We start from the raw sequence: 11,618 nt of genomic DNA on the forward strand, positions 1-11,618 counted from the left end.
TATATAATTTATATAAGGGCATTCACTATATAGTAATGCCTCACGCTCAGAGGGACTAAATAAGTCAAAAACTACCCAAAAATAAGCAACATATTTACGAGGTTTTTACGAGGTTTTTTCACGCTGACTACTTGATAAATTCTTATAAAGATTTTATCCTATATTATATTATATATATATATATATATATATAGAATGGACATAGAAAAACACCTCAACAAAAACAGTTGACAGTAAACAACTGCTTTATCGTAACACTGCTGCCTATGTCTCTCTGTGAGATTTATAATTAGATCATTTCTAATTTTGTAACCAGTGAATGTGTTTTCACTGAAAATATATATATTTGTGAAGGCTAGACATGCTTTTTCAACCACCTGGTCGGCTACTTCAGGCTGATGATGACTCAGAAACATGTCCCTATATAGTCTCTGCATGACAAAATCCACGTCACTGCTCAAATGCTATCTTTAAGATAGCATGTTAGCACTGGTGTATATGTGTGCATGAAGATGTATATATAGATGCAGACATGGCTGTGTGGTTAACATGTTCACTCCCAAACCACATGATTTGGGGTTCAGTCCCACTGCAAAATACCTTGGGCAGGTGTCTTCGACTATAGCCCCAGCTATAGCCAACCAAAACAATGAGTGTTTTTATATCCCTTTGTCTTGACGTCACATGATGGCTGTAAACAAGTTTCATCGTTACTGAAGTGGTGTCATTCATTTCCAATATTCCATGAAAACATGTCTGGCCATGGGGAGAAACAACCATAACCTGCTCAGGCTGTATTCTAGGCTTACTGGCAATTTCAGACTTGACATTCAGCCAAATTCATGATAAAGCAAGAATGTGCGATCCCAACCCCCACCCCACCCTCTTCAAATGCAGTCAAACCAAAAATAGATCAGCCAATCTGAGTAAAGATAGGCCGTCAGTGCAGAATTAGGTTGTTTACAAATGTCGGTTCACATACAAGCACTGTTTTAGATATTCTTTTGGAGTATTTTTTCCAATTTTTCAACTACTTTTTTGCAGCTCCTGCAAAACATTCTCATCCTCTTTTCTAAAAGTCAGTAGCCATGTAGCTCCTTTAAAAGAACTTGCTTGCCTCCCCCACCCCACACCAACTCATACTTTAACCCCCTCATCTACTAGCATAAAGCTGTCCCTAAACCCCAATCCCCCCACCACTCTTACTCCTATTGTTTCGTACTCTTGAGAGAGCTGGTAGCACACAAAAGTGTACCCTGTGCACTCTGCAACACCATCCAGCCATAGAAACCACACCAAAGTAGACATGGGAACACAATACAGTTCTTGAAGCCACTGGATCCTGCCAAACTGTCCAACCTATGCTAGCATACAACATGGATGTTAAGTGATGATAACGATGATGACAATGATGAACATTCTCAGTCAATTGTTTACAGCATCAATACAAAGACAATGCTTTTTTTTTTCTTTTATAAGTGATAAGGGACTGTAAATTTTAAAAGATTCTTATGAAGAAGATCAACAAGAATTTAATGGAATCTATCCAAAGAATGACTTGAAATCAATTAAAGATGAGAGTTTTCAAATGGAATGTGTGATAACAGGGAGTCTGAAACAGGGAATCAGGGTTCTCAATCAACTAACATTAGTGGTTACACAATATTGCTATGAGACAGCACCAAGATGGCAGGATCATTATTAGCATTGCCAGGCAAAATTCAGCATTTTGTTCATCTTTACATTCTAAATTCAAACTCCACCAGGGTCGACTGTGCCTTTCGTACTTTCAATAAAATAAATAAGGGTCAATAAAATAAATACCAGTTGCGCACTGGGGTCGATGCAATTGACTTACAGCTGCCCCACCACAAATTTCAGGCCTTGTGCCTATAGTAGAAAGCATTATTATTATTATTGTTATTATTATTTGACAAGAATGTTAGAGAATCAAATAAAATACCTTATGGTAATTGTTCCACCAAAATCAACTTATATATGCTGTGACTGAGAAGACTCGGCAACTAAAGTGAGATCACAGCCATGGCTGATGCCAGTGTTGCATGACTGGCCCATTTAAAAGTACTCTTGATGCATCAGGTGATATGATATGCTTGAGAAGACCTGTTGAGTCAAGTAAAGCCAAAATCATAGCTGTGGCCAGTGCCCTCTGACTAGCTCCTGTGCTGGTGTCATGTAAAAAGCACCATCCAAACATGGTTGATGCCAGGTCTACCTGACTGGCTCCTGTGCTGGTGAAATGTAAAAAGCATCATCCGAATGTGGCCGATGCCTGTGCTCCCTGACTGGCTCCCGTGCTGGTGGCATGCAAAAAGCACTATCTGAACGTGATCGATGCCAGGGCCACCTGACTGGCTCGTGTTGGTGACATGTAAAATGCACCCACTACACTCTTGGAGTGGTTGGCGTTAGGAAGGGCATCCAGCTATAGAAATAATGCCAAAACAAACAGCAGAGCTTGGTGTAGTCATCTGATTTGCTTGTTCCTGTCAACTGTCCAACCCATGCCAGCATGGAAAATGGATATACAATGATGATGATGATGAAATATGTGGATTGTGTGTGTATGTGTATGTACATATATTTTGTCATAAGGTCAAAAGTTTGTAGAGGATGGCTAAATTTTGACTAGATAAATCCCCAAATAAATGACTGGTACATATTTTTATTGATGTGAGAGAGATGAATAACTTGCCAAAAATAATCAGTGATACTCACACCGTAGTGTACCCAGCACATAACAAATAGACAAGGGAAAGACACTTGACCTGCTAAATATAGCAACCAAATTTCCATCAAATTGCCTTCTATCAGCTAAAAAAATTTGTCATTCACTGTACAATGAAGTCCCTCATATATAGACAGTATGGTCATGGCTGGAAAGCCTTTCATCAAGGGTTTTCTCAATCAAAACTGATCAGGAACTAACCAACAACAATCAAGATATGCTAATGACAGAGTCTCTACATGGTAGCTCAATTTGCTAACAATAGTAGCTAAATTCCTCAAATCACCTCAAAAAAAAAAAACACATACTGACAATGACTTAAATACAAAAAAGGATGAAATTGTCACATTTGTAATGTTTTAGTCATAACTTTGGTTTGCTACCTCAGAACGACTCTGATTGAGACAAACCACCAAAGAAGCCTTACCATGGATACCCAACCTTCTAAAAACAGCAGCCAAATCTCACACAAATTACTCCCTGCCATTTTACAGGAATGACCAAGGAATGAAGAACAAGAAAGGACACACTGGATAGTGTAGTCCTATTTACCCTATGCCTAAAAAAGGATGAAATTGTCACAACATGAATATTGATATATTCAGTCAATACACAACTGGATCAAATTAAACAACAACAACTACTAAAATATGAGAGCAAAAAACAAAATAGAGAAGTACTTTGAGTGTGAAATCTCAGCTACAAGATCTGTAAAAGTAATTTAATTCCAAAAGACAAATAGTGTCAAATAGAAAGGATATCTCATAAGCTAGACAAATAATAAACTATGATAGGCACAGGCACAGCTGTGTGGTAAGAAGTTTGCTTCCCAACCACATGGTTCCAGGTTCAGTCCTACTGCATGGCACCTTGTTACTATACCCTCAGGCCAACCTAAGTCTTGTGAGTAGATTTGATAAACAGAAACTGAAAGAAGCTTGTGTGTGTGTGTCTATGCTTGTCCACCACTACCACTTAACAACTGGTGTTGGTTTGTTTACATCCCTGTAACTTAGCAGTTCAACAAAAGATACCAACAGCATTTTTTCTTTTCTTAAAGAAAATAGGTTTTGAGGTTGACCCGTTTGACTAAAAATTCTTCAAGGCAGTGCCCCAGCATGGCCACAGTCTAATGACTGAAACAAGTAAAAGATAAAAAATACTAGTTAAAATTGAACTGGTATACATCTTTGTTAGGAATCACTAATATCTGTGACAAGAGCAGCTGCAACACAAACTCATTCTCAACTACATCTCATAAAAGGTCATCCAACTGATTGACAAAGCTTCACTCTCTCCTCCACATTGCAAGCACCGACTCCACCAACATCTCTTATCCTCTTTCTATCTCTTCTCTGACTACAACAACAGTTTCTGCTCTCTGATCTGCCAAACATTTTCCACATGTTTCCTCCTCTATCTTCTCTTCTAACATCAAAACATCTACAGTAAACAACTGACCCCAAAAGTGCAACCCTTAGGAACTCTCTTTCAGTCTATATTCAAAGTGAACCTCAACCACATTGACCTTACCAGTTTTCAAAAGTTTATGGGTACTGCCCATTGTTTTTATAGTTTTAATGTAAGAAATATAAGAAAAAACATCACATAATATCATTGGGAGCCAACCAAATGCAACAATCCCTAGTCTAAGACCTTAAACAAAAAATGTCTGCTATCAGACACAGGTGTGGCTATGTGGTATGAAGCTCGCTTCCCAACCACATGATTCTGGGTCCAATTCCACTGCGTAGCACCTTGGGCAAGAGTCTTCTATAGCCTCAGGCCAACCAAAGCCTTGTGTGTGGATTTGTTAGGTGGAAACTGAAAGAAACCTGTTGTGTATATATGTGTGTGTGTGTGTGTGTGTATTTGTGTCTGTCTTTATTCCTCCACCATCGCTTGACAACTGAATTTGGTGTGTTTACGTCCCCATAATTTAGCAGTTCCACAAAAGGGTCTGTAGAGTAAGTACCAGGCATGCAAAGAATAAGTCCAGGGGTCAATTTCTTTAACTAAAAGGTGGTGCTACAGCATGGCCACAGTCAAAGGACTGAAACAAGTACAAGAATCAATTTATAGAAACATGGCCAATTATCTTGGTTGTGTGTATGCATATAGGCGCAGGAGTGGATGTGTGGTAAGTAGCTTGCTTACTAACCACATGGTTCTGGGTTCAGTCCCACTGCGTGGCACCTTGGGCAAGTGTCTTCTACTATAGCCTTGTGAGTGGATTTGGTAGACGGAAACAAAAAGAAGCCCGTCATATATATATATATATATATATATATATATATATATATATATATATATATACTAGCAGAGATACCCAGCGTTGCCCATGTTACATGCAATGGAAGAATTAGACTTTTCTGTTATATTTTCTCTAATGAACTGGAATACATATGATTCAAATTTCATCAAAATTGCAGATGAGGGTTCTTTCCCTCTTTACTCACCCTAAAAAAATTCTAATCATGATACATGTATCCCATACTACACACACATATATATATATATACATACATGTATATGTATATATATACATTTGTGCAGATGTATACACACACACACACACACATATATATATATATATATGTAAGTATGTATGTATGTATGTATGCCTATATATGTGAGATAATAGTTTCAGTATTAAAATGAAAATATCTGACATTACAATAGAGAGATGTTATTGTTTCACTTTTGACACGTAATACTGAAATAGTGGAGGAGATATGATTATTGCTCTGGGCTCGCACTAGGCAATAAGTTAAAAAAATGTTTGGCCTATGACACTACATGGCCCCTAAGTAAGGCATGTGTAAAATTTGAATGAAATTGGTTGTGTCGTTCTCAAGTTTTAGGGATTCACACAGACACACATTCCCATCTTTATATATATATATATATATATATATATATGTATGTATATGTTTGTATGTCTGTGTTTGTTCCCCCAACATTCTTTGACAACCGATGGTGGTGTGTTTACGTCCCCATCACTTAGCGGTTCGGCAAGAGAGACCGATAGAATAAGTACTAGGCTTACAAAGAATAAGTCCTGGGGTCGATTTCCTCAACTAAAAGGTGGTGCTCCAGCATGGCCTCTGTCGCAGAGTCAATCATTTACAGCTGAGTGAAGAACTGGAGCACTGTGAAATGAAGTGTTTTGCTTAAGAACACAATGTGCCACCGGGTCTAGGAACTGAACCCACCATCTAGTAATCATAAGTGCAACACCATAACTATTAGCATTCATGCCTTCACATATATATATACATGGTGGTTGTCTACTCCTTATGTAGAGTCTGACCACCTTTTGTATGTACACCTTAGATCCATCATGGTGTCTGATGTGGCTTTTTAAACCAGACAATGTTCTGAAAAGACACCCACATAGATTGCATATCTGATTTGGACCACCAAGAGTTGCAGTTAAGTTCTGATCTTTGTGGATCTTAAAATGTCTTTTGAGGCTTCTGTTAGATTTGCAGACTTTATGGCATACAAGGCATTAAAAGGTGTGCACAGACATAAAGGCAGAATAGTTGGTGGAGGTTCGTTTTTCATAGGACCGCAAATGAGATTTGGGCCCAGCAAAAGAAAGGCATGGTCTGTCATAAATTGTGCACACAAAAAGGTCATTGTGATTCACCTTCTTGATTGGAACATTCTTCTTGAAATCTCCCAAGTCTCGCATGCCTGGCCTCTTGAAACGCTTTCACTCCACTCCATACTTTTATATTTATATATATATAGTGAGAATTTACAAAAAAAACAAAAGACGAAGACAGGTGTGTAAACAACAAACAGATGTATTAGTTTAATGCTCGGGAAGTGAGATAGTCTTTTAGGTTTCGAGCCTATGCTGTTTGACAGAAAGGAACACAGAAATAAACAGGGAGAGAAAACAGAAATAGGTTTAGTGGCTAACGATCTATCATGGCGAATGCCGGACAGAGGGGTCTTTTCTTTTAATTTATTCCAGTTGTTGAACTGCAGCCAAGCTGGGGCTCAGTCTAGAAGGGTTTAGTCAGACAAAATGACCACCAGTACTAACTTTTTAAGTCTGGTACTTATTTTATCCGTCTCTTTTGCCAAATGGTTCCATTACAGGGGCATAAAGAAACCAACACCAATTGTGAAGCAGTTGGAGGGGGGTTGGAAAACTCAATGACACACACACATGCATACATGATGGGGTTCCACACAGTTTCCATCTACAAAATTCATTCACAAGGCATTAGGTAGCATAGAGGTATAGTAGAAGACACTTACCCAAGGTACCATACAGTAGGACTGAACCTGAATCCATGCTGTTGCAAAGCAAGCTTATTAACCACACAACCAGAATGTTTATCTCACTCTCTCTCTCTAAGCGCATGCATGGCTGTGTGATAGGAAGCTTGCTTCCCAACCACATGGTTCCGGATTCAGTTCTACTGTGATACCTTGGGCATGTATCTTGTGAATGTATTTTGTAGCTGGAAACTGAAAGAAGCTTCTCGTGTGTGTTTGTTCCCCATCACCACTGCTTGACAACCAGTGTTGGTGTGTGTATGTTCCTGTAACTTAGTGGTTTGGCAAAAGAAATCAATAGAATAAGTACTATTCTTAAAAAAGAAACAAGTCCTGAGGTCAATTCATTCAACTAAAAATTCTTCAAGGCAGTGAGTGTCCCAGCATGGCCACAGTCTAATGCTTGAAACAACAAAAAGAAAAAGGTATAAATACCCCCTCACCCACCCATACATATATGGATTTTATTTAATTGAAACCCAGACAGCTTGGAAAGCTAAATCTACTTTGGAATAGATTTAATCTCAGGAGTAAGGAAACATATCAAACCAGATAATCCAATTCAACCATCTTACTTTCTGTTCCACTAAAGAGAGCACTTTATGCTTCAATGACTTCAATCTTTGTTCAAGATTTCCAGACAAGTCTGGTTATGGTTAATTCACAAAAGTCTCATACTGTGAAACAAGTGAACTATTTATAGTTTTCTTTTTAGTTTATTCATTCACAAATTTTGTTGATCAAATTAACCATTTCCTCGTTAATACACCTCATAATTTAATGAATATTACTAATTAGCCTTGTTAGGTGTGGGACTTAGAGAGTGATACTAAATTGATTTATTACAAAATATACCAAACCTGGGTGAAATACATTACTCACACCTTATTTTAATAATTAAAAGAATATTTGTATTAAATATTGATCTCAAATATTTTGGCACGAGACCAACAATTTTGGAGGAGGAGTAAGTTGATTACATCAACCCCAGTACGCAACTGGTACTTAGTTTATCAACCCAGAAAGAGTGAAAGGTAAAGTTGACCTCAGCTGAATTTGAACTCAGAACATAAAAATGGATGAAATGCCACTAAGCATTTTGTCCAACATCCTAACAATTCTGCTAGCTTGCTGCCTTATTGGTGTTAAATATCAGCAAACTCTCACGCCGGGTGAAATGCTTAGCGGTATTTCATCTGAGTTCAGATTCCACCAGGGTCACCTTTGCCTTTCATCCTTTTGGGGTCGATAAATTAAGTACCAGTTGCATACTGGGTTGATCTAATCGGATGGCTCTCTCCCCCCAAAAATTTTGGGCCTTGTGCCTAGAGTAGAAAAGAAAATTAGCAAGCTCAAAACTACACACACCTTGCTAATTTGCATAAAATATTAGCAAGGGAGCTTCTATTTATTTCTTTATTTTGCATAAAATCATCATCATCTAATATCCATTTTTTTTCCATGCTGGCATGGATTGGATGGCTTAGTAGGACCTGATGAGCTGCTGAGTTGCATCATGCACCAATGTCACCTTTGGCATGGTTTCTACAGCTTGATGCCCTTCCTAAATAAATTATTTTTATTCACTTCTGTTCAAAATATATCTGGTTTTATTTATTTCTACTAGAAAAATTAGGACTTAAATTTATTTTTTATTCATATCAGACTCAAACCAACTACATTTAGCATGTATATCTAGCACAAGTACTCTTAACTATAGAAACTGTTGTAATTAGTATGACCAGCCACTAGAACCAAACTAAGACTTTCCATTTTCAGAACAGCTGCAAGTTGCTCGATTTGGCTGTATCAGACTGGCTCCTATTATGAGTAGCTGGACTTGCTCCACTAAGTCTACTAGAATATAGGAGAATGGGATTAGACAGCTCAAATATCTGTTTTAGTAATGTTGGTGATAGGGTTGTGGTAGGTTAGCCATCATTGAGCAGATCAATGGCATGTTGCTAATCAATGGAACAACCAAACGTGATCGACAAACTCATTCGTTCTAGAGTGTATTGTGTACCGTTCTAATGACTCAACTGAGGGAGCCTTTGTGTGGTCACTTGACCTGCTAGAAATAACAACCAAATATCCATTAAATCACACTCTGCCATCTTTAGAAAAAGATGGAAAAATACATTGAACAGAGATATATGGATATCGTTGTCATCATTTAACGTCCATTTTTCATGCTCACACACAGAGAATGAGATGGTTTGGTCACAGATGGAAAAGCGTTCAATAAGGATTCACTCTGCACTCAGCACCTCATACAAAACCAGCATCAATACTAATCAACAATAACATCATCACCAACAACAACATTATCAAAACTGCCGATATCAATATTATCAACACTAACACCACCACTGTTAGCAACATTACCAACAATAGTGCGTTGAGCCAGTCATAAACTACGGCAGGTGTGAGTTGGATCCCGAAGCTTTTTGGCAAATCACAAATAACAAAATTAAATTAACGCCCACGGCCACATTTATCAACAGCCCAAACAATTACCATTTTGTAAACACATCCTGACCAATTAAATAAATTATACAACTTCAAAACTTATCTGTTTGAGGTTTTCCCCAGATGACCCACAGCTTAGGCAAAAATATCAAGATAAACATTTCATCAATTTTCCTTTCAAGGTTCATTCTTTTCTGTTGTCAACCAACGTCAATCAATGAAGACTGAAGAAACAAGACTCATCACCCAAACCCACCATGACAACAACGTTTGAATTTGCAGACAGAACGGATCAATTTGAACCTGCAGACATTCCCAGACAGCCACGCTGCACCTCGAAGGCGGCGGCATGTCAGGATGTGGAGCGTGGTTCCAGACAAAACTGAAATCTGCCATCTCCAAAGTGCTGGGCCTCCTCTAGATGACGCACCCAAAATGTTCGATTTAACTGACTTCATTCGTTAGATTGATCTCTTTAAGCCAGCGCTGATTAGATTCACATTTGCAGCAAAAATACCACCACCACCACCATCATCATTATTACTACTACTACTACCATAACTAGGTTTGTGTATAATATATAAACTGTTAAAGACATGAATATCACAACTTCCTGTGTTTTCCTTCTGAGGATTTAAGCATAAAATACAATAATGGATGAGAGGATACTCTTATTACATGGATTTATAAAGGCATGGGAAGTTGGAATGTTCATGCTTTTCAAGGTCATTAACGACGCAAATTATACACATAAAGAAGCCAGGCAGACAGTGAATGACGAGAAAGCGGAGAGGGCGACCGAATGGAATAAAATAGGAGGAAAGAAAGAGAGGAAAATGAAAAGAGTAAGAATGAGAGGGTGAAAAAAGAAAGGGAGGGAGGCAGGGCCAGACAGACATGACGGGGAGAAGGGAGGCCAAAAGCTCCATCATAACAAACTGCAGACAACGTAAACAGTGGATTCCTTTGCTTCGAATTTAATCTAGCAGTAGGCAAGTGGCGGCATTAATGGTAGGGTGGTGCTGGGAATCTATACAGATCAAAAACCATGTCTAGCTTGCATGTGAATATGGTGATTGAGTAATAGCAAAACAGACAAGGGAAAGAGGGAAGAAAGACAAGGGAACAGTAAGGAGGGGGGGGGGAATATGTCTACGAAGCAATCACCATGGCAAAGTCAATAATAATAATAATAATAGAAAAAAATGGGAAGAGAAACGGTGTATATGTGAGGCAAGCAAATGAAGCAGACAGTTGATCGCCTTCTTTCGTAGCAGAATTAAATCTTATAACATGTGACCAATGACTGCTGCAAGAGGAAAATAATAACAGAGACTAAAACATTGTATTAACGAACCTACCAAGCCACTAATTTCTTTACTACGTTCCCTGGAAATATTAATATCTTTTGTTTTCGTATATAAACATGTAAATTATAAGAAAGAAGAAAATAATAACAGGAAGGTTGTAAAACATTGTCAGTCTGAACTTCCTTTCGTTGTTTAGTAAGGAATTGATTTAATAAACGGAGAAATGCCCTCAATAAGTTTGTTTATTCCTTCTGCAACGAAGGAAAATAAACAGACCAAAAAAAAAAGTAGTGAAATATTATGTGGATGAAAGGGAAAATAATGAAAAAAAAGCAAACAAGCAAGATTTAAAAAGGAGGATTGGGACAAAAAGATGAAGTAACAATTCTCATGAGTAATATTAAGCAGTGTTAGTAAAGCTAAAGCAGGCCATCATTGCTTACTTGTAGACTAAAAGTAAATTAACACCCAAACAACAACCTTGGTTGGTTTTAGAACAGTAAAAAGAGACAAGAAGAGGTTATGGAACAAGAACAGTTGCATTAATGAAGACGGTGTGTGTTAGTGCCTCGTAATTTAAAACCAAAACAACATCAAGTTAATCCACAACAGTAAACTTGGTCAACTGTAATTGTTATGTACATCAATGAAACACAAAATATATAGACGTGCAAATAGCTATGTGTGTGTGTGTGTGTATATATATATATATATATATAGTTTCTCGGTGTGCATACGAATGCAGTTGTGTGCAGCTTGAAGTTGTTTTGTTGGAATCATCAGAAACA

At 37.9% G+C, this 11,618-nt stretch overlaps 1 protein-coding gene across 1 annotated transcript in view; it reads right to left on the bottom strand.

Moving 5' to 3' along the window:
* Positions 1-11,618, bottom strand: part of LOC106868204 (activin receptor type-1) — a 48,898-nt gene that overhangs the window by 36,923 nt on the left and 357 nt on the right. The gene's annotated exons all lie outside the window — the stretch shown is intronic.

This window comes from Octopus bimaculoides, chromosome 10 (genome assembly GCF_001194135.2).
Source record: "Octopus bimaculoides isolate UCB-OBI-ISO-001 chromosome 10, ASM119413v2, whole genome shotgun sequence".
In the NCBI taxonomy this organism is placed as follows: Eukaryota; Metazoa; Mollusca; class Cephalopoda; order Octopoda; family Octopodidae; genus Octopus; species Octopus bimaculoides.